Source organism: Pan troglodytes, chromosome X, assembly GCF_028858775.2.
Source record: "Pan troglodytes isolate AG18354 chromosome X, NHGRI_mPanTro3-v2.0_pri, whole genome shotgun sequence".
Classification (NCBI taxonomy): Eukaryota; Metazoa; Chordata; class Mammalia; order Primates; family Hominidae; genus Pan; species Pan troglodytes.
This window is the reverse complement of record NC_072421.2, coordinates 55,679,317-55,705,428: the sequence shown is the minus strand read 5'-3', so window position 1 is coordinate 55,705,428 and position 26,112 is coordinate 55,679,317. Positions and strand designations below refer to the sequence as shown.

The 26,112-nt window shown below is 40.8% G+C and overlaps 1 protein-coding gene and 1 pseudogene across 1 annotated transcript in view; one reads left to right on the top strand and one right to left on the bottom strand.

Annotated features, from left to right (window-relative positions):
* Positions 1-2,215: 2,215 nt before the first annotated feature.
* On the top strand, positions 2,216-7,049 carry LOC743614 (X antigen family member 3-like; annotated as a pseudogene).
* Positions 7,050-24,342: 17,293 nt separating this feature from the next.
* The window catches only part of FOXR2 (forkhead box R2), a 44,417-nt gene continuing 42,647 nt past the window's right edge, over positions 24,343-26,112 (bottom strand). The window contains exon 4 of the transcript XR_001714196.2: positions 24,343-24,680. The gene's annotated coding sequence lies outside the window, so the exon portion shown is untranslated. The remainder of the gene's footprint in view (positions 24,681-26,112) is intronic.

Sequence of the window (26,112 nt, the reverse complement as noted above, 5' to 3'; positions counted from 1 at the left end):
CAGAACAGCCAAAACGATTCTGAACTATAACTTTGGGGAACTCACACTACCTAATATCAAGAGTCATGCTAATTCTATAGTAATCCAGAGAATGTGGTACTGGGGAAAAATCAACAGATCAGAATGGAGTCCAGCAATAGGTTCACAGACATGATAAACTCATTTTCAAAAAAGGTGCAAAGGCAATGGAGAAATATTATCTTCTTGAGAAATTGTGTTGTTTTCTCCCTTGCTTCTTGGCCACTACATTAATTGTTCTTTACTCCCCTGGGTCTGTTCCCCGTGTTTCTCCTTTGCAGTTCAACTGCTGTTCAGTTTAACTGTCTGTCTTCCCCACCACAGTGTGGTAGCCTCCATGGAACATACCACGTGTGGTTCGTTGGTCTTCACATTTCCAGCATCCCAGATATTTCCTGCAACATGGCAGGCACCCATGCATATATAAATGAGAAAAAAGCATGTATAAATAGAGATATTAAAGTAATTTATTTCTGTCACAAAAGGTCTTTCTGAGCCACATCCTCCACTAATGGTGACATGGGACTGTCTGTTCCCAGTGTTTCTGGATGCATGAGAATGGTAGGGCAAGAGAGAGAACAAAGCCTCTTAGTCCCTTTCCTTCTACTACAAACACCTTAGGGATGTGAGCCTGGGGAGAGAGGGAAAACCCCGGCTGGCCTTGCATGTGCCTGACTCAGTGTGCACATCCCTTGCTGCCCAAGTCCCTTGTCCATGTGCCTTGCTGTCTGCCTTCTGTCCCTGCAGAGCTGTGCAAGGAGACATCATGACTTCCTTCTGTGCTGCTGACTAGGAGTCAGCCAGTAAGTCCGAAGATCAGTCTTCCCAGAGTTGAAGTGGGAGAGACTGTGAGGAGGAGCCCGCGGCGCGGTCTATGGCCTCCGACGGGGAGGTCCTTGAGGTTCCTGTCCCTCTCCTAACAGGTGGTGACACAGCCATGGCCTTGCTGTCGTGGGGGTCCCAGACAGGGGAGGAAGGAGGGCCATAGAGGGGAGGAGGACCTAGTGAACATGGAGTGAGTTTTGAAGGGGGAAACTATTTGTGGTATTTGAGTCCCGGAGGCATATGAAACCGCCCACAGAAGACACATTCCGAAGTCTTCAGCGGAAACCTGGGAGAAGGCAGAGGACTGCGCGGTGCGGGATGGGGTGGGGCGAGGAGGGGTGCCACAGCCCACCAGGCAGGCACCGACCTCACTGCGCATGTTCACTGGGCATTTTCCCCTCGGCCCCTTTGCCCATGTGGTGAACGCCAGGGAGCTGTGAAGGCTTGAGGATCGCGTTCCTGCTGTCGGGACTTTTTCTGTCCTGCTGAGACGCAGCCGGTAGGTCCACAGGCCAGTCCTCCCAGGGCTTGAAGTGTGAGTGAGTGTGAGGAGGAGCCAGCGGCCGTCCTGAGTGTGGGGCAGGGTGGTACGTGGCCTCAGAGGCCGAAGGGTCTCAAAGTGCTCGTCCTTCTTCTCGTGAGGTGGCACCGCTGTGGGCCTTGTTGTGGTAGGGTCAGAACGAGGGAAGAAGGTGGACCGAGTAGTTGAGAGGGGTCAGATGAAGATGGGGTGAGTGCTGGGGGTGCTGGGGCAGGTATCTGAGTCCCTGAAACCCTCGACAGAGGACAGATTCCAGACTCCTCCGTGGCGACCCAGGAAGGAGCGGGGTGGGCATTAAGGAAGGGAACTGGGAACACTGCAGGTTGGTGACCATGGCCCTGAGGTCTGTAGAACGCCTGGCAGAGGTGTACAGTGAGGAGGGCCCAGTGCTGTGTGGCAACTTCTCAACTCCACTGTGGAGATTTGAATGGGTGGGGCTCTGTGTTCCAACAAAACTTGATTTTGGGGGGAAATGGGCCTAGCAAATGGGTGGTGACAAAAGTCGTGGTCACTGCAGTTTTAATTCTCTGGCTGTATTTTCCTAAATGCCTCCACGGAGGAGAGTTCAGTTGTGAAACCAAACCTCATCGGAAATATCCTGTGTCTTTTGCCAGGAGCTATGAGACATTGCTCAGCTAGCTTGACCAACTTAAGTGACTTTGCGAGCATTTGGAAGGCACACATACTTACACTTACCCTGAGACTTAGTTCGAAAGTATTTACAAACTTTAAAAAAATGACAAGTTAACATTTGGTCATGGAAATGGTCAAATATAGCTGTCCTTTCAAGTGCATTTACCAATTCACAGTATTCTGTTTGCAGTGTGAAATATGATTTGGAGAGTAAGATCAACATATAGGCCTAGACCAAGGAGAAGCGTACCACCTCCTGAGCTGATTGGGCCTATGCTGGTGAGTGTCTTAACCTTTGATGTTTTCTATTAGCAGAAAGTTATTTTTGTAACTTGTTGTTACAAAACTATGTTTTGTAATTGTTGTTGAACCAGTATGGATTCACCAATAAAGGTCTTCCATGCTGATAAAAATGATCATGGCATCTCATGAAGGAAAGACTAATCCAAGAGGATTAAGTTCTTCTGTTGTCTGGATGGATGATCTTGTGTTCCCCAGATTTTGCCCACGATTTCCTTCTCATGCTTATTTGCAAAAGATTACACACATTCATCCCAACATAGATTAAAACAGTTTCCAGAGCCCTTGAGGGCAACTGTCTTAGAGTAACCTCTCTGTGGGAAGAGTAACTTTATGATGTATAAGTATGTGGAAGAGTGCTGGAGAAATGTCTTTAGACTTATGATCAGAAATGTCTATGTATTCTGTATATTTATATTATTGAAATGTATTGATAAATTATCTGCACACACACACCCCTGGTTCCAGGAGCCCAGTGATGAGGAACCTCAGCAAGAGGAACCACCAACTGAAAGTCGGGATCCTACACCTGGTGAGGAGAGAGAAGATCAGGGGTGCAGCTGAGATTCAAGGTGCTGGGAAGAGAAAGAAAGAATATCTATGGTTGGGGGGTGGGCAGGAGAGGCCTATATGTGCATCATGCATTATGCCATAAACAGTAACAGGAGGAAAGAAAACATTAGGAAAGGATCTCAACCACTTGCTCAAAGTTGGCTGGAAAAGTGAAGAGTACAGTTTGCAGCTTCATGCCGTCCCTGGATACGATGAATCTTCTCTTTTTCTTCGATGTTTATTTTGCATGCTTGAAAATACAGTCCTTGCTAAATCAGATGAAACTCTTTAATGTGGTGTACAAAATTTCACTAGTTTGATCTTCTTAGAATGTTGTCTGATCTTCTCAGCTGTGGTGTCCACAGTATTGTATGCACCCTTTAATAGCATGTAGAATGCCAAGTCACCCTACCTTATAACATCCTGAATAAAGCCCATTTGCATAGGGATATTAGCCCCATTTTATAAGTAAGAAAACTGAGGCTCTGAAATGGAGGCTTACCAAGAACACTTGACTCATGGAGAAGGAATTCATATTTCATTCCAAGGTTTGTGTTCTTCCTACCAACTGTGTTAGAAAATGTGAATTATTTTGCTTAAAATGTTCATACTCGAATGTGTCTCTACTGTAAGGTACTTCGGTATTGGCTCAGGACAAAACACAGTTCAGTGAAGCAGGATAGTAACTCCAGAAAAGAGCTCAATGAATGACAGCCGCTGTTTCTTTTGCTCTGTATTTTTGACAGTATGTTTGGTAAAAGTTGGATAATTTAGGACATTGGCATACAGGTAGCTATATTAGTATGATTTTAAGGGACTTTTTAACGGTTGTTTAAATACTTTTATAATTAGAAAACTCAAAATATGATAAGATTATCATGAAACAGAAATTATTTCCTCAACAGATAGCATTTTGAAGTTAAACATTGACAGAATTTGGGTCATGGATTATTTTAGCAATTCACTGTTAAGGGGTTTCCAGAATATGACTGTCAACAATACCCATTAATTTTTTTTCACTCAAGTTCCTGTACTCTCATGGAAGACAGTGATTTTGCTGTTGTATTTGGTATTTTTTTCTGAATGGGATTAATTTATGGAAAGTTACATATAGGGCCTTTGGACCTAAGTTTGTTTAATTTTAACCAAAAAATTTTCAAGTTACCTCAACAGGTGATGAGTGTCAGGACTGTAAGATTTGTCATAGGCTTACCAATACATTCATCTAATCTTTCAGAAAATTACATTTAAGTTATGATTAAAATGCTATCCATTGAGCAGTCTTTAGATTTCCTAGACAGCTGATACTCACTGTTTATAATACACAATGGTAAAGTATAGGAAATGTAAGTGTGGTCTGATTTTTCCTCAGATTGTCATTTAAGATAAGATTTTATAATACAGGAAAACAAAGGTGGGACATCTTTGCATCACATTTATTACCACAGTAGCCTACAGCCTTTTATTTCATAACGCTGAGGAAAAGAATATTATCATTTCCTTATTTATCTTTCTTGTTTGCCTGCTTCAGTCGATAACCTTTGTATTTTTAAGTACCTGACCCGGAAACTGATCTCCAGGAGCTGTCTCAGTCAAAGACTGGGGATGAATGCAGAGATGGTCCCGATGACAAGGGGAAGATTCTGCCAAAATCAGAGCAATTTAAAATGCCAGAAGGAGGTATGCTATCCATTTAGATGCAAAATTATATGCTTTCTGTTTTCCACAATATTATACTTTTGATAGTAAGAGAGAACATTACTACCCCTTTAAAATCAGAGTTCAAATGCAGACTTTCTTTGAAAGGTTGTTCAGACTCCAGTTGCCTGACCGCAAGACTTAAACACTGTCAGATACAGACACAAATTGGGTCAAAGCCATATTGAATCATCAAATATGAAAGCATATTCTTACTTCTGATTATACCCAACAACTAACAATTTTCAGATTATTTTCTCATTTCTGCTTTTAACAAATACATAATGCATTTCTAATACCAGTTTGTGTGAAATATCCTGAGCACCCTAAGCAGATTCTAGTACCAGCTCTGACATTATTCGTGAGATTCTGGATGAATTCCATAAATTCTACACCCATCTTTTGCTGTTATTGAAAATAGTAAATGCAAATAAGATATTTAAAATCTGTTTCAAAGTTGATTTCTGTATCCTCATGTTCTGTTGGATAGAATACAAAGATATGACTTGTTTTTCATAACAATCAGTTTCACTCCAGTTATAATATCTGAGTTGAAATTTCATGGTTCCTAAGAAAATGAGTGGGCAGGCCGGGCGCAGTGGCTCACGCCTGTAATCCCAGCACTTTGGGAGACTGAGGAGGGCAGATCAGAAGGTCAAGAGATCGAGACCATCCTGGCCAACATGGTGAAACCCCGTCTCTACTAAAAATACAAAAATTAGCTGGGCGTGGTGGCGCATGCCTGTAGTCCCAGCTACTAGGGAGGCTGAGGCAGGAGTATCGCTTGAACCTGGGAGGCAGAGGTTGCAGTGAGCCGAAATCGCACTATTGCACTACAGTCTGGCGACAGAGCAAGACTCTGTCAAAAAAAAAAAAAAAAAAAAAAAAAAAGGAAAGAGAGAAAACGAGTGGGCAACTTGCTTGATGAGAGTATCTTTTCCACACATTTTTCAACTTGGCGACTGTTAATCAGAAGAGCTTCTGAATTTATAGGAAGTATTCCATGTTTATGGAAGAAATTACCTAAATGATTTTACTCTACACTTCTGAACCATTCCATTAGACTATTTACATTGAAAGATAGTTTTCAGTTATTTCCAGGAGCCCGTTGAACAAGCCTCAATTTCATTCTTAGGAAGCTTATAGTCTTAAATGATTATCTTGTTAAAATAGTTAGCAAATTACATGAGAAAGGAAAGTAATAAAAAATGAAAATAATAAAGAGCAATAGAATAAATCTAAGGGAAAAGAGGTACTTACTAAAAGACAGCTATGAATCATTAGTAAAAGGAAATGTAATCCAAAAGTAATAAATTTAAAAGATTGTTCTTTTGAAAAATACCTGTGAATAGCATAATAGTTTACATACTCTTGAAGAAAATGGAAAAAGCTCAACATGGAATATGAACAAGACCCTAACAGATACTGAATATATGGTATAATCAAAAGTGAATACATTCTTGAACTCTAATATTTTCAAAATATGAATGAAATGATTGATATGCTAGGGACACATACATTAGTTAATCTATTCCAGTAATACCTGAATATCTAAACATCACAAAAACTGTGGAAGAACTTCTGAAACTTACCACTTATCCCTCAAAAACACAACTTTTAGAAACAAATATTTGGCTTTTCCAGATATTTTACTCTCCTTTTCTGTTTTCCTCTCCCTCCATTTCTTTTTTTTCTTTTGCCCCACTGTTCATGATATATATCTCTTTCCCATTTTGATGTTAAAAATAATAGTGATAGGTGAAACCGAATCTGACCATGTAAGATTTTATTTTACCAACGGGAATACTTTCAAGTATAAAAAGAGAGACTCTTCATATTGATATCAGGATGATAGGTGAAAATCTTGGACAAATGGTTACCATACCTGAAAGACCACAGAAGGTAAACTAGCCCCAAGCAACATTTTTGCACTTGTGTGCAACAGAGAAAAAACAAATGCAGTACTGGGCTTTCCATTCACTGCACTTATGCAATTCCTAATGTGACATTAACTGTTTCCCAGGAGCTTGTTGAACATCCAGGCTATTATTTCAAGCCAAAACATTACATTACATTATACATTGTTTGTAAATTCCTTTTATTTCTTAGGTTTGTTGTGTGTTGGTTATATTTTTATTAAAACTATACAGTGTTTGCTTTTCACTTCAGACACCTTTTAACAGGTTCACTTGATTTAATGTGTTCTGAAGTTGGACAGTTTTTGGTTTATTTGAACTACAGGAAGCAGGGTGTTTTAAAAATGTTGCTAATGTATATACTTGGAAGCCTATCTTCAAGTCTCTACAGAGGTTTAACTAATGTTAGCCATCAGGTTACTCTTAGGCTTCTGGTTTAATCCACGGTATAAAACCAAAACTTTGGTGTCCTTCACATACTTTTAATGTCATCTGAATACAGTTCTGCTACTAATGTTCCCTCCTGTTATGTTTCTATTATAGGTGACAGGCAACCACAAGTTTAAACAAAGACAAGCTGAAACAACACAAACTGTTTTTATCTAAGATATTTGACTTAAAAATATCTAAATAAACTTTTGCAGCTCTCTCCAAAGAAGTCTTGCACATCTTTTGTTCATTTTATTCCAAAATATTTGAAACTATTGAAAATGGTGGCCGGGTGTGGTGGCTCAAGCCTGTAATCTCAGCACTTTGGGATGCTGAGGCAGGAGGATTTCGTGAGCCCAGGAAACTGACAACAGCTTGGGCAACATAGTGAGATCCCCTCACTCCAAAAATAAGTGAATGAATGCATGAATGTATGCATGTACACATGTAGCCTTAGTCCCAGCTACTCTTGAGGTTAAGGTGAGAGGATCTCTTGAACTTAGGAGGTCAAGGATGCAGGTAGTTATGTTCAGGCCACTGCAACTCCAGCCTGGGTGACAGTGAGACTCTGTTCAAAAAAAAAAAGGAAAAGTATCATTTTTGAAATTTTGTATTCTGATTACACTGGTATACACACTTGTGATATTATGAAATATATAAATATATATTTGGTCCTCTACCCTGTATACTAGCATACAACTCTTAATATTTTTAGAATCTCCACAAAGTGATGTCTTTTTGTATGCTAATGAGATGACTGATGCCTAGCAGCCCCTAGGTAGCTTTATGATGGGAGATTAGAGGGCTGGGACTTTCAGGAAACCTTCAGGAAAGGGAGAGGAGCTGAAGGTTAAGTTGATTACCAATGGCCAGCCAGTGGTTTAATCGATCATGCCTGCATAATGGAAACCTCCATGAAAACCCAAAAGGACAGGGTTCAGAGAGCCTCTGGATAGCTGCACACATGGAGGATAGCATTTCCACAGAGGGCATGGCTCCCTGCCCATTAACCCTTTCCTTATCCTATGCATCTCTTTAACTGCATCCTTTCTAATATCCTGGGTTTTTTTTGGTTGTTGTTGTTGTTTTGTTTTTGTTTTTTTGTTTTGTTTTGTTTTGTTCGAGATGGACTCTCACTCTGTCGCCATGCTGGAGTGCAGTGGTGCAATCTTGGCTCACTGCAACCTCCGCCTCCCAGGTTCAAGAGATTCTCCTGCCTCTGCCTCCCAAGTAGCTGGGATTACAAGCACGTGCCACCACACCCAGCTAATTTTTGTATTTTTAGTAGAGACAGGATTTCACCATTTTGGCCAGGATGGTCTCCATCTCCTGACCTCATGATTTGCCTGCCTCAGCCTCCCAAAGTGCTGGGATTACAGGGGTGAGCCACCGTGCCCAGCCCTAATACCTTGTTTTAATCAACCCATAAACGTATATGTTTCCCTGAGTCGTGAGATGCTTTAGCAAGTTAATTGAACCCGAGTAGGAGTCATGGGAAATTCAATTTATAACTGGTGGGTCACAAACACAGTAAAACAACCTAGGGCTTGAGGCAATTGGCAGGGCCCTCTTGTGGGACTGAGCCCTCAACCTGTGCGATCTGATGCTATCTCCAGGTACATCCTATTGGAGTTGAATGAGAAGATACCCAGCTGGTGTATGCTGCAAAACTGATTGCTTGCCTGGTGTGTGGAGAAAATCCCCCATGTATTTGGTCACAGAAGTCGTTCATGTTACTGGCTGTAGGGCAAGAACAGAGAAAACACTTTTTTCTTCCACTCAACCCACAGGTATCATGTTTGTATATTGATTTTCTATGCACTAACCTTGCTAAATATCCTTACTCCAAATTTATCTCTAAGTCCTTTCTGATTTTCAACATACACAATCATATCATCTTTGAATAACAACAGCTTGTTTCTGACATTTCAAACAGTATACTTTTTCCTTTTTCCTATTTCACAACATCGGACGGACCCACCCAATACAATGCTGATTAGAACCAGTAATTGTGGCCATCCTTCTCTTATACCTAGTAGGTACTGGAAATTTTTTTTAACATTTTACCATGTTTGCTGTGCTTTTTAAAATAGATACATTTTATTAGAATAGGAAGTTCCATTCTATTTTCCATTTGCTAAGACTATCTTGAATATATGTTGAGTTTCATGAAGCACTTGTAATGCATCCGTGTAGGTGATTACAGGACTTTTTCCTTTATTAATCTGTTAACATTGTGAATTACATTGGTAAGTTGCTATGTTTAAACCAACGTTGCATTCCTAGGGGGAACATTGGGTCATGACACATTATCCTTTTTGAATAATCTATGTATTACTAATTTGTTTAGGATTTGTATGTGTGTTCTCAGAAGTGACATTAGCCTATATTTTTATTTTATGTAGAGCTGCTTCTCAAGTTATCATAGAATTATGTCCCAATAAATTGATAATTTATTGAAAATTTTGTAAGTTGAAAAGGCATTCAGTACACCTAACTTAGCAAACATCACAGCTTAGCTTAGCCTACCTTAAATGTGCCCAGAACACTTAACGCTAGCCTACAGTTGTGCAAAATCATCTAACACAAAGTCTATTTTATCATAACTTTGAATATCTCATGTAATTTATTGAATACTATCCTAGAAGTGAAAAACATAATGGTTATATGGCTACTCAAAGTACTGTTTCCACTGAACGCATTTCTTTTATCTGCCATTGTAAAGCTGTAAAATTTTAAGTGGGAGCATCATAAGTCAGGGGCATCTGTATTCTCTCTGTTGGACTTTGGTATCTAGGTTACACTATCTTCATGAAATGAATTGGGATATAAGTCCTCTTTCTATTCTCTGAAACTGAAATTTCTGCAAGACTGAATAACTTGGGGATAGCCTTTACCATGTTCTTTTGTTTCTGGATTGAATCTCCTTTTCACCTTTGGACCTTACTTAAAAGAAAGACAGAAGGGGCAGCTCTAGGTTCCCATGCCTTTGAACTTTATAATGCTGCAGACCTTGCTGGACTGAACAAAGGAGGATGAACACGGGCATAAAGACAAAGACAAAAGAGTATGTTTGGAAGAAGGGGTCAGGGGCTCCTTGCTTTTAGTGAACAAGGGCCCTGAGCTTCTAAACCCTTCGTATTTATTGAGTAAAGGAGATAGGGAGAAGTGGGTGGTTGTCAGTCAGCTGCTTGACTTAGTGCAGGCCTCCATGTCTGCATTCTTTGAACAGTAGGCTCCAGATGTTCCAGTAGATAACCTCAAGGAGCACGGCACCAGGGAGTGACTTCCTTCAGCATACCTTCTGGTGGCAGGTGCAGTTTGCTGTTTGATCATATAGCCTCCAGTGGAATGTTGAGTTGGTCACTACTCTCAGACTTTTGGCTCCCAACATTATAAGGTGGCTGTCTTTCCTCCAGTGATGCCTCTAATGATGCTGTCACTCTGAAAACTACCTGCTCCTTTTTCTGTACTGATATTAACCTCTGTACAAAAAAAGTTAAAAGTTGCAATTCTATTAATTTGCCTACATAAATTTTTTAAGAGATGGGTTCTCGCTGTGTTCCCCAGGCTCATCTTGAACTCGTGGGCTCAAGTGATCCTCCCTCCTTGGCCTCCAAACATCCTGGGATAACAGGTGGGAGCCACTGTGCTGGGCCTGCCTACATGATTTTGATCTGTGGTATGTGGTTGTGAATGGGTTGAATAACCAAAGGTGTGTATATTTATGACAATAGCTCCATTTATTGAGTTCTTTAAGAAAAACAAGAATAATAATAAGTCACATTTATATAGTATGTGTTATCCATTAGCCACTTCTCTGAGCTATGTTTCATTGTTTCTGACCTCATTTAATCCTTTAAAAAGGTGAGTCAGAGTTTTCATAAAATTTACAATAAATGACTCTAGTAAGAAGCAGATATGGGGATTCAAGTTCTAAGTTCACAGTCTGCGCTTTCTCAAAGCAAATGTTTCTGACAGCATTGAATGTAGAACTGGTGTTGTATATGTTGACTTTAGTGGTAATCTCATTTTTTATATAAATCTGTGTTAATATATAAGATGTATATTTTTTCATTGTTAAAGATGAAAGGCTTTGTTCTTTTATTGAAGGAGGGGTTTTCCAAAATATGGCACATAGAGCTAACAAGCGTTCCGAGATGAAACCATTGGTACAAAAACATTTTAAAAAGTAATGATAACATACCTATTTTATTGTGCTACAGAACAATATAACTTGAATACTAAAGTCATTTGGAATAGTTTGTGGGAGCATGGAGAGAAGAACTGATGCCTCATTCCCTATGGAAAATGCCACAACGTCTCCTGCAAACACATCTGACCTTTCTTTAAAAGTTATTAAGAGCCAGGGAAGGAGAAGCACCAAACCTCATTTTTTTTTTTTAGAATAGTACACACATTTATTTAATATAAGTTTTACATCGGGAAAGGAAAACACAAAGAAGCAGGAAAACTTGTGTATATTTATTCTAGATTTGATGGAGAAGTGCATTGTGATGGAGAAGTATGATTGGATAAAAACGCATGATCTAATGATAGTTAACTGGGGAGAACTCAGCTATGCCTGTTTGTTTAGACTGCTGTCAGTGACCTTGTGTTTTTGGAGATATACAGATGTTCATTTCCTCTGGGTATAGAGACAGCACCTGTCAACTGAGGATTTTATGACCTGCTTCAGGGAAGAAGAGTTGGGGGAAGGTGAGAGCTACCTTCCTGTTTCTGCTGTTTTCTAAATACCCCCATATTCTGGGGTAGTGTATCCTGAACCCCATCACTCAAAACTTAGCACTGATTTTATATTTCTGTATGATATATTCCAAGTTTTCAACACGACATACAAAATTTCCTCTTTTCCACCCTCCTATGATCTTTCTAGTTTCAATCACCACCACTTTCCACCTTTCATTTTACATTCTATTGTCAAGGACTGCTCATACTTCTCAACCACATACAATGCTATTTTATTCCTCCCTGTCTGTATATATATATGTTGTCTTCTCTGCCCGGAATGTGCTTACCCCTCTTTCTTTACTTGAGTAACTCCCATTTATGCTCCCTTATTCTGCTCAGGTGTTACCTTCTCTATGAAGCCTTCTTTAATGTAGTTAGGCTGCTGAGCTTCGTCTTCTGTATTTCTAAAAGAAATTCTGCTTCCTCTTTAAATAACTTTTCGTTTTTTTTTTTAATTTTACTTTAAGTTCCAGGATACATGTGCAGAATGTGCAGATTTGTCACACAGGTATACATGTGCCATGTGGTTTGCTGCACCTATCAACCCATCATCTAGGTTTTAAGCCCTGCACGCATTAGATATTTGTCCTAATGCTCTCGCTCCCCTTGCCCCTGACCCCCCAACAGGCCCCAGTGTGTGTTGTTCCCCTCCCTGTGTCCATGTGTTCTCATTGTTCAACTCCCACTTATGAGTGAGAACATGCGGTGTTTTGTTCTCTGTTCCTGTATTAGTTTGCTGAGGATGATGACTTCCAGCTTCATCCATGTCCCTGCAAAGGACTTGATCTCATTCTTTTTTATGGCTGCATAGTATTACATGCAAACCTTATTTTTCATCTACATAAAACTCCATCAGTCTGACAGTCACCACATCTCATTCAGAAGCCCCTGAAGCTTCCTACATCCAGCCTGATACCCCTCTTACTATACGTAATACAGGAATTTCAACTCTGAGCTCCATTTGTATCTTCATAGCCACAAAGAGAATTCTGCAACAAAGGACCCTACTCAGAATCCATACTGCTTAAGGAGGGGAAGGAAATTATAATAAGCAATTATTTCTCCCTATTACAGAGATTGTAAAATTTTTTTTATCCAAAAGGACTGAAAAGCTAGGATTCAAATAAAAAGTGAGATTAAATGTAGGGGATCCCATTTGCCACAAAGTTTGTGAGAAGTTCCTAGGCTGCAGAGCTGGATGAAAGAATTAGGGCCTAGGTAGTAGACAGGGGAAAGTAACCAGGGCAACTTGCTGATGAGAGATGACTTGGGTCCTAGCAATATTGTCTCTTTATAGGCTATGGCATGAAATAGCCATGGGTTTCTATCCTGCCTCTCACGCACTGGCCTTGAGAGGGTGGGCAAGATACTTATATCCTGTGGGACAGTTTCCCCATTTCTAAAGTAGAAATTAGAATATTTACACTAAATACTTGCTATGAAGAATAAATGAAATAATAGAGGAAGTAAGCATTACATTGCAGACAAATTTGGTTTACTAGTTACATTTCTGCTTTTTGTTCAAAATCTATTTTTTCATTCAATTTACATTTACAACTACATCTATAATAAAGTAATAACTGTTTTTGGAATGCAAGTAAAAATACCAAGCTACCTTTTAAAATGCATTTGGCTTCCAAAACTTATTTGATTTAAATAAATACGTTAATTAATTGTATCAGATGTAGAATGAATTCTAAAGTCTGTTTGTGAATACCCAACTGAAAAGGCCAAACCTAAGTCAATGGTATGTGCTGAAAACTGCTTCTTGCTCCGTGTGATGCCAGGAGGAATTAGTCAATGTTCTGGCCAGGCAACACTACACACAATTCAGTACAATAGTGTGTCAATTGCTCAAGCATTTCCTAAACAGCCCTGCTGTGGCTAACATGGCTACAAGGTTCACCAGTGCTGTTGTTAGTTTGCCTTGTCGCATATCCATAGATTGGCCGGTAAGAAGAAAATGAGCCCAAATTGATCCAAGTGGTTGATTGCTTGCATACACAGCAAAAGTAAGATCGGCATTGTGTCAGCACTGTGTCCTAGTCTCACAGTATGACACTGAATCAGAGGTACTCAGTGACAGCACAGATGGTGGGTCTCTCTGCCTGTGAGGAGACCACAGTCATACCCTGTGGCCAAGGTTGAAATCACACTGAATACTAAACCCAAGATCACACCTAACACAGCTGCAACTATGGGACAGCAGGGGCAACCCAGCTCCTGATCATCCCAGGCACAACACCTGGGGATGTCATCCACGCTTTTGAAGTGGAGGAACTTGTGTCAATGACTACCCTGAACTGACTGCCTTCTGACAGTTCCCCTAAACCAAAGATGCAAATGAATTGTTTGGACTGGATAAGAAACCCCAGAGGGAAAGGTCACACAGTGGGAGGCCACATTGGGAGCCTTGGCCAGCTCCTGCCTAACTAATGTACATCCTGCTGGGGGTACCCTAACAAGGGTAAACTCTTAGAGTCCAGGGGTATCAATTGTGCCCTCTGGGATTGTACTTGCATGTGCACCCTGACTATCCTGACCCTGCCTGAACCCTGGAAGGCATTTACATCAGCCTCAGCTTCCTGGTCAGAATTGTACCGGGCCTGAAATAGAGGCTTGGGCTGGACAAAAAAGGTTAATATAGAATCTTAGTTAGGAAGTCACCTGCCTTTGTCAGATAGACCTTCACAATTAATAGGATTTGTATAAGATGGCTATGATGGGAAATCTGGTTTGTCAACTTGGCTCAGTCACGATCGAGACAAAATTGTTCACTTTGTCCAGGGTAGGTGTCTCTCTGAGGGTGTTTTTCAGCTGAGACTACAGTTAAATAAACAGACACTGGGTAAACTTAATTGCCCTCTACAATATGGGTGGGCCTCATCCAGTCACTTGAAGGCTTTCAGAAAAGAAGACCGAAGTTCTCCTCAAGATGAAGAAATTCTGCCTCTACACTGCCCTTAAATTTGAGTGATCGTATCACCTCTGCCATGGGACTCCAGCCTGACATCCTGCTCTGCAAGGTTTGTACTTTCCAGCCCCCATATTTGCATGATCCACTTCCTCAAAATCAAGTTCTCTCTCTCTCTTTCTCTGCATGCACGCGCGCGTGCACACACACACACACACACACACAGGGAGCCTTAACTAATAGGCTGCTTACATCTGGGACCCTTAAAGGGCATAACTGAGATCAGTACTGCAGGTTGGTCTCACTCTGCTGCATGGCTCCTAAGACAGAGGCCTGTGGCATTCTCCTCCCACCCTGTACAGACTGACATCCATGTGGCTCATCACTGTGACTCAGGGTTTGTTCTTCCAACCATGTAGAGATCACTACAATTCCACAAGTGTTCCCTGACTCCCTTATGCCTGTGAGGTCAACTATCTCATCCTGAAGACACAGGGATCTACTGAGTATGTTTCCAGCCTTCCAGAAGAGACCAGAGAGCCTGGTGAGGGAGATACACCTGCAAAGAGAACTTCAGTGCAGTAACAGCAACAGGCATAGCTGGTGTGTTCACCAAACTCATGAGAGATCACACTACCAACATCTCCCGCTTGATTTTCCCCATCAACTAACAGCTCATCCTGGAAACAATCCCTTTAGTAGGTAAGTTGGATTCCCCTCATTGTTTACCCCAGGCATGCAGAGCTACAAAACAAATTGATACTGGTATGTTGTGTCAGAGTGCAATCTAAGAATGGAATGCTCTGCAGTGATGTGATTGCCAAAGCAGTCAATAAGTCTTTGTGAGTTCCCAGATGAAGCAACATTTACAAGCTTTTCTCAGTTTACAGGGAGTGACATATATGGAAAATCCGGTTTATTTAAGACTCTGGAAAAAGTCATTTGCCTCCCTGTAACACTCAGTCCCCAAATGACAGTAGCCTCTGCCAATCATTCCAACAACCAAAGCTGCCCTCAAAAATTTCCTAAATGTCCCAAAATAGGCAATGATATTCTAGTTATAAATTACATATTTAGGACTGAAAGGAAGTACCCTCAATCTTCTTATTTACATCAAAAGAATAGGAATGTTGTGGTCAATACAGAGTAAATAGCTCTCTACCATGGAAAAGAACACAATGTTCCCCAGGAGGGGTTGCAGGCACCTTCCTCCTCTGTCTTACTTTCTGTGATAAGAAAGTTTTTCAGGACCAAGAGAGGTGGCTCAGCCCTCTAATCCCAGCACATTGGGAGGTCGAGGTGCGAGGACTGCTTGAGCCCAGGAGTTCGCAATCAGCCTGCAAAACATAGGGAGATCCCATCTACTTGGGAGGCCGAGATGGGAGGCTGTCGTGATCTATGATTTCTCCACTGCACTCCAAGCTGAGCAACAATGAGACCTTGTCTCAAATAAGACAAAAAGAAAAGGAAGTATTTCAGGGCCAGCTGGGGTGTGTGGTGGAGCTTCATTTCACAGGTCAACCACTGCCATGGGACATTGATGCTCAGGATGGTTCTGTAGTAGTCATGGCTCTGGGATCCTGGGACTGGTGTCCTTCCCCTCGGCGAGGACAGCCCTCTCCAGGCTGGGACACAGGAGGAAGGGGCCAGGCTAGGTCGTCAGGCTGCTAAGGACAGCTATCTGCTGTGGGTTCGCAGATGAGACCAGGAGAAGGACAGCTGAAGGGAGGAGAGGGGAGACGAACTCCTCAGGTGAAGGGCTGGAGTCTGTTAGTGAAGGGAAGACATTGGCCTTAAGTCCTGACATTGCTCCAGGTTCCCATGGAAGGACATGAAGAATGAAACCAAGGCTGGTGGGAGGGGGACCATAGCTTTCATCACCTCCCATCCAATGTGTTCAATGGTCCTTGAGAATAGCCTATGCCCTTTTGTGATCTAAAAGGTCATTTCCTGACACCCCTCCATCCACTACCCATGAGGAGAAGGGATTTGAGATAAACTGAGTCCTTCAGGGAGAAAGGCCAGTAGGAGTTGCAAGGTCTTCTCATAAGATGCACTGCCTTACCGTTATGGTGACTCACACTGTGTTCATTTATCCTGAGTTCCTGTGTGCTCTGAGGTTGCTCTTCTAAACCTCCTGTCTGCCCTGGGAAGAGTGGGTAGCAAGAGTGCACACAGTCTTGCTACCTAAGGGATTTAATAAGGTTTCTGAAAGTTCCCTAGGCTGGGCGGTAAATTCCCAGATCCTAGGGCACCATTATGGCCACACTACATGAGATTCATTGGGTGTGAATCCTGGAGCCTGCATTTTTAAAAGATTCTGGGTTCCAACTTTCATAGAAACTTGTTTGAGAACTACTAGAGGAGGGGAATAGTCTCCTTTCCCAGCCACACAGCTTCTTTCTCCTTTGTGAAGGTACAGAAGGGACAGGTTTGGAGTGTTCTCTGATGTATAAACTCAGGATCTTCAAGTGAGGAGACCAACACTCACATGCTGCCTGTTACTCTAATGATGCTCTCAGGACACCATCTCCAAATGATACCCAGACTAGTCCTTTCAAGCCTCCATCTCTAAATGATTTCTGAAGAAATCAAATTTCCATTCACTGTACAGTTCCTTGCTGTAAAATTATAAATATTTTGCAGTTGCCTTTGGGTCTTGTCCTTGATTGCATAAATATGTAAGCATAGTAGATGTTTTCATGATGCCTCTGACCCACGCGGCTCCAGCACTCACTGCTGGGTGACACTGAGAAAACTACTTAACATCTCTTGCCTCCTTTCTCCATTAGTTCTTTGGAAATAGTACTAGTAAAGTCATCTACTTCTTGCAGGCAGTTTAGAGCACTGACTATGTGAAGACAAGTACAGTTGTCAGAACAGTTCCTGGCATATAGTAAGTTTCCAATCAATTCTAGCTGTTATTTTTTTTGCTGTTAATATTGTTGCTGTTCCCACATTTTCCTGGAGCGTGTTCCAGAGATACAACGTCAAGACTACCTTTGACCCCTTGGCTGATCTTTGGATTATCTCTTCAGCTCTTCAGGGACTCAAGGAACCTAAATGCTATGGTGGGGTTTAGTCATCATGATCTTGTGGGAAAAATCTGCATGGAAATTTGTCTAGGCAATTAGACCTCTAGTGACCTCTTCCTTTGATTTGTATAATGCTTTGAGAAGTAAGTAGTCACTGGGTAATGATTGGACATAGGTATATAAATTTAAAAACAGTATGAATTTTTTATTTCATAGTTTGTGCTTTTTGTATCCTATCTATCTTTGTCTAACATGATGCCACAGATCCTCATAAATTTTCTTCTAGAAGTGTTGTAACATTAGCTTTTACATTTAGTTCTATGATGCATTTTTTTTTTTTAAAAATTAGAGATAGGGTCTCCTTGTGTTGACCAGGCTGGTCTTGACCTCCTGGCCTCAAGCAATCCTCTTATCTCAGCCTCCCAAAGTGCTGGGATTACAGGTGTGAGCCACCGCGCCTGACCGCGCCTGGCCAATTTAAGACTTTTCTTCCTTTCTGATGTGAGTATTGAATGGTATACATCTCCCCGCTATGCTTTAGTTTCATCTTGCAAAGTTTGATATGTTTCGTTTTCATTTTAAAATTTTCCCTACAATTTCTTCTTTTATCCCTGCATTACTTAAAAGTGTTGTTTAATTTCCAATATTTCATGGATTCCAGGTATCTTTCTACAACTAGTTTCTATTTCAATCCTTTTGTGGTCACAAAACATGTTTTATAAGATTTCACTCCTGTTGAATTTGCTGAAATTTGTTTTTTGGCCCATAATATGGTTTATCTTGGTGAACATTCCATGAGCACTTGAGAAGAACGTGCATTCTGCTGTTGTTCTATGAATATCAATTAGTCCAAGTTGTTTGATAATGTTGTTTAAGCCTTTTGCATTTATATATCCTGGGGTTTTTTTTTTGGTACACGTTTCCTACCAATTGCTGGGAGGAATGTTGAAGTCTTCTACTATAAATGCATATGTGTCTATTTCTTCTTTCTGATGTATTGGTTTTTTCCCTCATGTATTTCAAAGGTGCATACATACTCATGGTGTTTCTGTCTTCTGAATCAATGCACCTCTCTATGATTATTATGTAATGTCCCACTTTGTCTCTTGTAATAATCTCCACTATAAAATGTGCTTTGTGAGTTATTAATTTAATACCTCCAGTTTTTATTTGATTCATATTTGTGGGGTTATATCTTCTTCTATCCTTTACTTATAACTTATTTATTTTTAAAGTGGGGTTTTTTCAAGATACAGATTACTGATAAATATATTGTAAAAATCAAGATCTTCTTGCAGCTGTGCCACAACAATTATAATACCAAAAAATTAGATGCAGAAGTTAATATAGAACTGAAGTGTTATGCAGAAATCCACAGAATAATTTGTTAGGTTCTGCAAAAGAACCTCAATCAAACTCTTTGACAGCCTTTATAGAAAGATAACTTGAAACTAAAGCGATATATTTGTATAAAAATATCATTTTATCCCCCCATTTTCTGCAGTAGGGTTTTGGATAAAACTTCATTTTACAAAAGTGTTCTCTGGCTAAAAGTTCTTTGAAAAATGACAATATTGGTTGGTCTCTCAGAGCTCTCTTAGCTTTGACATTTTGGTGTTCAAATATCCTTCTGTAGATTGAGTGGGAAACGTAAAAAGGAGAACAATATCATGGGGGAGGGGAATATGTTGGTCTTCTGTATTTTCCTTTTCCTTTTTTCCTAAACTAACCAGTCTCTGTTGGTCCTCAGCTGGGCTGTTAATCCAGGGAAGAGGTACCCTTCAGGACAATACATGGATTCAATGGAACCCAAGGCAGGATTGAATCGCTCAGAAAAACCAGCCAGAATAACTTTTCAAAGGCTGTTTGTGATCCTCTGATTTATGTTACTTCTCACTCAAGTTGCTCAAAGTGCCTTCTTATCAGGTAGACACAGACACATTTGTTCAGCCCTGTTTTTCTTTTCTGTTTTCTTCTCCTTCTCTCCTCCCTCCATCCTTCCTTCCCTCCTTTCTTTCCTTCCTTCCTTCCTTAATAAAAAGAAATGAACTGATTTTTTTTCTCAATAGAAAGATCAGAATATTTCACAATTTTTCGTGATTTTTTTTGAAACTTTTATTTTGTGTTGAGAGGTGCATGTGCAGGTTTGTTACCTAGGTAAACTTGTGTCACAGGGGTTTGCTGTACAGATTATTTCATCACTCAGGTATTAAGCCCAGTACTCATTAAATATTTTTCTGATCTTCTTCTTCCTCCCACCCTCTACCCTCCAATAGGCCCCAGTGTGTGTTTTTCCCCTCTATGTGTCTGTGTGTTCTCATCATTTAGTTCCCACTTATAAGTGAGACTATGTGGTATTTAGTTTTCATTTCTTGCATTAGTTTGCTAACAATAATGCCCTCCAGCTCCATTCATGTTCCTGCAAAGGATATGATCTCGCTTTTTTAAATGGCTGCATAGTATTCCATGGTGTATATGTACCACATTTTCTTTATCCAGTCTACTATTGATGGGCATTTAGGTTAATCCCATGTCTTTGTTATTGTGAATAGTACTGCAATGACCATACATGTGCATATGTCTTTATAATAGAAAGATTTTTATTCCTTTGGGTAGAGTCCCAGCAATGGGATTGCTGCATCAAAATGGTATTTCTATTCTTAGATCTTTGAGTAATCGCCACACTCCTTTCCACAACGGTTGAACTAATTTATACTCCAACTCGCAGGGTGCCAAGTGTTGCTTTTTCTACACAAACTCACCAGCATCTGTTATTTTCGTTCTTGCTTTTTTATCCAGTCTTATAAACTCAGACAATTTTTTTTGAGACAGGATCTCACTCTGCCTGTGGATGTGAATTCCACTTGTCTCTGAGACTTCCAGGGATTCCAGCTCTCTCAATTGCATATGTTTGGCCTTTATGAATTTGTTACATTTTCAGTTGTTTCCTTCTTACCCACTTTTATGATTGCCACTTCTTCCACACATTTTCTGCCAGAGGTGACACAGTTTGTGTGCCTCATCTCTCCTTAGAGGGACTAGTCACCCTTTTGTATCAGTTCCCATGGCTGCCTTGTTACCCTGATGGTCTTTTTTAGATCATGATCTTAAAAATCCCCTGTATTCTTTCAGATTATTAGGCTTTTTCTCATTTTCAGGGCTAGAGTGACTTTCTCTTGAGACTTTCAAAATCTTACTTGGGGTATAACTCTCCTTTGTTAATATTTTGACTACTGGTACAAAAATACAGTATTCAAATATTTGAATTAAAGATAATCCAGTGGCTAGCTGTCTGTGGCTTGAAAGCTAATTCCAGCCTGTGGCTTATTTTTGCATAGCTTTTGAATAAGCATTTTTTTCTTTTTACATTTTAAAGTATTATTTCTAAAAAACACAACAATATGACACAGAAACTACATGGCCTACAAAGACTGAAATATTTATTATTGGGTCTGATAAAGAAAAATTTGCTGCAACTTCATATTAATTTAATATGTATTATTCTGCTTTGCATTATTGTATACATTTTTTCATCCATTATTTAATTTATTTACTCACAGATTGAAAAGTATGGATTACTTTCTTATCTTACTATATCCCCTCAAGAAATCATCCAGCTTTATGATACCATAGTTTCAGTCAGGGGAACTTGGCCCAAGGCTCATGTGAATACACAAACATGTACGTGAGGTAGGAGACCAGCAGGACTTGTTTTCTGGTCATAACCCTACTGACTAAAACAGGATCTGATCCAAACAGGATCTGATAGTGAAACTGGCAGAAACCAGCAGGTGGCTGTGAGGGTGATTTCTGGCTGCCCTCATTGCTTATTAGCATGGGACATTCCCACTAGCGCTATGATAGTTTATAAATGCCATGGCAATGAACCAGAAGTTCACCATAATAAAGTAAATAGCATATTGCTATTTATTTTATCAAAGATTTGTGACTGTATATTCTCTCTAAAGGAATTTAATATTAATTTTCTTGATGTAAAATATTTCTTTTCTGATTAAAAAGTAGTAGATGCTTTTTATAGAAAATTATAAAATGTGGACTAGCAGAATAAAAACTAACAGCCACAATTTCACAATGTGAGGTAAATAATTTGTTGCACATCTATCCAGTCCCTTTTATAACTCACCCATATCTTAAATTGTATACATATATCAAATTATCACACTGTTCCCCATAAATATGTGTAATTATTAGTTGTTAAGTAAACATTTTTAAAGAAGAAAAAATAATGAAAGGTATAAACAATTTTGAAACAATGTATCAACAGAAAAATTATTCTTTATATAACGTGACAGAGTTAATATTCTTGGTACACACAAAAACTTTTGAGATGAAAAAATTTAAAACAGTATGGATATAACATGATAAATAAATATAAGAATAAAATGAAAAATTAGCACCAAAACAGTTCAAACTATAAGGATATAGAAACACTTATGCAATTTCTAGTAATTTCAGAATGAAAAATAAAGCAACATTTGAATTGAAACTTTCTCCATCAAGTTAGAAAACACTTATTTTTGAATAAACAAGGAATACCCATGGATATTCTTAATAATGCTGCAGTTAAATGGGCACTTTTATAAATCTCCCATTGCTGAGATTTTTGTTTATGATTTTCTGTGTTTTGTAATTTTTCAACAAGCAACATTAAAAACATGATATAAATGAATGTTTTTCACTATGTTTACCAAGAATTTGTATCAATGTAAATACATATTTATGTTATAATGCATACATTTATATAAACATGGGTCTAATCAAGAAGAATATAACATTCTTCCAGATATTTTCTAACTTACGTATGCTCTCTTTTTATTGAACTCTCAATCTATGTCCTAACTACTCATCTGAAAGACTATTCTTTGTTTCTACACATAATATTAGGAGTTTTTACAATTATCATTAATTATGGCAGATTATTACTCTATCGATGATTAATATACATTTGTACCTTCACTGACTAGCAGTATATCAATATATTAATCATATAAATAGATTTTTATTCAAAGTTACATCTAAAAATATTACCTATTATTGAAGGAGAAAGTTCACATGATAACCATGACTCCAAATGTTATGGCTTGTTTATAGTACTGATGATGTGTTATTGGTTAGATATTGTGGTCACATAAGAATTAGCAGGATCACAAAGTAGTATAGGGATGCCAGAAATCTTGTTGGCATAGAATTTGGCTACTTGGTCTTCCTAAACATCCTAAGCTGAAACTGAAGCTGAATAGAAGATTTAGGCTAAGCATTTGTGAAAAAGCAAACTTTGAATGGCTGCATGCAATAAAAAATATGCTTGGAATGACTAAAGGGATACCTGATTTTAATGAGAAAGAAACTCCTGCATTCTCTTGTAGTTTTGAAGTAGAAGACACACAGGATTTAATTCCAGGTCCTGACAGGACTTAAATCATGGTCCCCACAGGATAGGGTGAAGGAACCCACATGAACCCGCAGATAGAGATGATCACAATCTTTAGCTGCCCTCATTGCTCACTAGCACATGATACTCCCACCAGCGCCATGACAGTTTACAACTGCCATGGCAATGAACCAGAAGTTCACCCTCCTCTGCCTCCCTGCATTACTAGACAGTTCTAAATAACTCACCCTTCAATTTGCATTAACCCACCCCTTTACATGGAACTGAAAGTGAGTATACATGAATATAAATACAGTTGTCAAGAGCCCATAGGTTGCTGCCTGCTGGCTCACTGCCTGTGGGTTAGCCCTGTTCAGAAAGGAGTCATACTGTTCAGTAAAAGTATTGCTGTATAACACCACCAGCTCATGCTTAAATTCTCTCCAAGGCAAAGCCAAGAACTCTCCTGGAATAAGCTCCAACTTTGGGGCTCACCTATCCTGCATGAGCTTCAAGGGGAGAATTTTCCTGATATTCCATGATTGTATATTTCTCAAGTTGATTTGTTAAAAATATCAAAATCTCAGAATCTTTCATTTTATGTCTTGGTCAATGTGTCATTTAAGCATAATGGTGACATAAAATCTGACGTGTAATAATTGTTAGTCTGATGTACCTTAAAACTTAAAGTATAATAATAATAATAATAATAATAATAATAAATAAATAAAATGCAGTAGGACTATTGTCCTGTAAGATCTTTTATTGTTACATTACTGGAAGCATGGCAGAAAACTCAGAACCACAGAAAAAAGTCATTAATCAAACCATGTATAAAAATTGGCCAAGGTGGGAGGATCGCTTGAGCCCAGGAATTTGAGACTGGCATTGACAACATAGTGAGACCACTCTCTAAAAATAAATGAATCAATTGCCCAGGTGTGTCCACACCTGTAGTACCACCCACTTGGGAGACTGCAGCATGAGGACTGTTTGAGCCCAGGAGTTGGAGGCTGCATAGAAAGGTATGGTCATACTACTGCCCTCCAGCCTTGGCAACAGAGCAATATCCTTAGAAAAAAGCACGTGTAAATACAGACATAAAATTCCTTATTTCTGTCACAAAAGAAATATATCCTCCACTAAGGATGACGTGGGACTGCGTGTTTCCAGTGTTTCTCAATGCAGGAGATTGGGCAAAGAAACAAAAGCTCTCTTAAGTCCCCCCTCCTTTTTTTTTTTTTTACTAAAAAATGCCCTGTGGATGTGGGTACGGGTTATATGGGATCTTTGGGCAGTCAATTTTCTGGCTGGAAACCTCTGTGTCTGGTGGCACCTTTGTTCAAGTTCTTGTTAATGCATCCGGGAAGAATAAGGTATGCAAACAAGTGGAGGGTAAACAAGACAAAGAGGAGCTTTATTGAGTGTTAGAACAGCTCAGAGGAGATCCACAGTCAGTAGCTCCTCTTTAGGCAGGTCGTCAGGTCAAGTGTTCAGCTCTCAGCAGAGAGGAGGCCCTGAAGAGTGTGTCTCCTCTCTGCAGGCAGGTCTTTCCAACATCTGCAGCTCTCAGCAGAGAGGAGGCCCTGGAGAGGGTAGCTCCTCTCTGCAGCTGGTTGTCCCATTGTCTCCCATCCTCTGCCCTGCTCTGGCTGAGTCCCAGGCATTTACGGACCTCAGAGGGGAGAAAGTGCATGTACATTAGTCCATGGGTGGGCCTAGAAAAGGCACCACAAGTCCATACTCTGGTCTCTGGGATTGGCAGCCTGGCCCATCCCTGGCCTGAAGGTGGGGCCTTACCTAGGACCACCCCCTTCTGCTCTGGACCCTGTCTGCCTCCCACTGCAGTCCATGGTGCCCAGGCTGCTCGCACCTGCAGAGCACTACCCAGCTGCCCTCAGCACCCCCTTGGCTTCCCCTCTCATGTTTCTTGGCACCCAAATTCTGGAGGGGTCTGAGGTGGCAGGGGGCTGGCATTCCAGGGCTGACCTGCCCATGTGCAAGCCCATCTGAGCTGTGAGAGTGCAGGGGCTCAGCCCACAACCTGCTCTGAAATCATAGTGGGTGCTGGGAGCAGGGAGAGACCAGGTAGTGGGAGCAGACACCTCTGAGCCTGCTCCCCAGGGACAGTGTCCCCTGTTCCCTGCTCCCCAGGGACAGTGGGGGCCTTCCCAGGCTTCAGAGAGTGCAGGCTGCAGACACACCTGGGTCCTGCGCCTTGGAGGGGAGTTGCAGCTGCACCCAAGGAGCTCCTGACCCGCCAACTCTGAAGGGTTGGGGCTCCCACTTGTCCCCAGCTCCTGGGTCTGCAGCCATGGATCCAGTGGCTACAGCTGCACCCAGGAGGGCAGGGATCCTGCCTGCTCCATAGAGCCAGAAGTCTGGGTCTTCAACTGCAGTTTGGGTGGCTGCAGGGGCACCCAGGGGCTCCCTCCCCAACTTGTAAAAGGTGGGGATCCCACTTGTCCCTGGCTTTTGCTGGCTCCACAGAGCATGCAGCTCTTGCTGGGCTTCCCTGCTGCAGCCAGTATGATGGCAGTGGCTGCTGCTATCATGGTGACAGAGGGAAAACTCTGGCATTCCCTGAAAGTCCCTGGCTCAATGTGCATGTCCCTTCCTATGCAAATTCCTGTTCCCTGTGGGCCATGCTCTCTGCCTTCTGTCCCTGCAGAGCTGTGGGAGGAAATGTTGTGACTTATTTCTTGCTAACTATAACACATCAGATAGGTCCATAGATCAGTCCTCCCAAAAGTTGAGTGTGAGTGAACATGAGGGAAAGTGAGCAGACTTCCTATGGGTTGGGCCACTTGGTCCACGGCCTGATAGAGATCCTCATCCTTCTACTAGAAGTCAGCAACACCACCATGCACTTGCTCCCTTGAGGGGCCCAGACAAGGGAGGAACAAGGGCCATAGAGGGCAGGAGGGTCAGGTGAACACAGAGTGAGTTTTGAATGGTGATATTGAGATATTTGAGTCTCAGAGGCATAAAAAAAACACACAAGGGAGGATGGATTCCAAAGTCCTTAGTGGGGTCCTAGGAAGCGATGGAGGAAAGAGCAGGGGTAGGGGGAACAAGGAGGGACACCACAGCCCTTAAGGCAAGCA